The sequence below is a fragment of the Myotis brandtii genome, unplaced genomic scaffold (assembly GCF_000412655.1).
Source record: "Myotis brandtii unplaced genomic scaffold, ASM41265v1 scaffold573, whole genome shotgun sequence".
Taxonomy (NCBI): domain Eukaryota; kingdom Metazoa; phylum Chordata; class Mammalia; order Chiroptera; family Vespertilionidae; genus Myotis; species Myotis brandtii.
The window spans coordinates 329402-329882 of NW_005370145.1; the positions used below are offsets into that span (position 1 = coordinate 329402).

At 64.9% G+C, this 481-nt stretch overlaps 1 protein-coding gene across 1 annotated transcript in view; it reads right to left on the bottom strand.

The window, feature by feature from the left end:
• Positions 1-481, bottom strand: part of NEURL4 (neuralized E3 ubiquitin protein ligase 4) — a 13603-nt gene that overhangs the window by 11286 nt on the left and 1836 nt on the right. The window lies entirely within an intron of this gene.

Below are 481 nucleotides of genomic sequence, written 5' to 3' on the forward strand. Positions count from 1 at the left end.
CCTAGGCTCTGGCTCCACTCAGATGCACTCTCTGCCCAAAGCCGTCTTTGTGCACCTGGCCTCCTCCCTGAATCGCACACACCTCCCACTCCGAGTAGCTCTCCCTACCCATCTTCCCTACCAGCCCGGAGTCTGTCCTTCAATGGACGGCTCTCTCCTAGGTTCTCTCTCTTCCCTGCCCATCACATCGCTGACATCTCTCCGTCCTCCATCTCCCAGAAACTGTCCGGGCTGGTCCCCTACTCCTTCTAGCGGGCGAGGCCCCGCGCCCCTTGCCTGCTCCTGGGTCTGGGGAGACTCCAGCTCTCCCGGCTCCTTCAGGCCGAAAGCTCCTGCTTCACGCTTCCTCCCTGCACGTCGCCTGGCCTCTGAGTCTGTGGGTTCCCCCGCGGTACCCAATGGTGGGGCTCCACTGGCCGACCACCCCCCCGCCCCCGGCTCCCTCCGGTCCCCCCCCACCAGCCTCCACATCTTGGCTTGG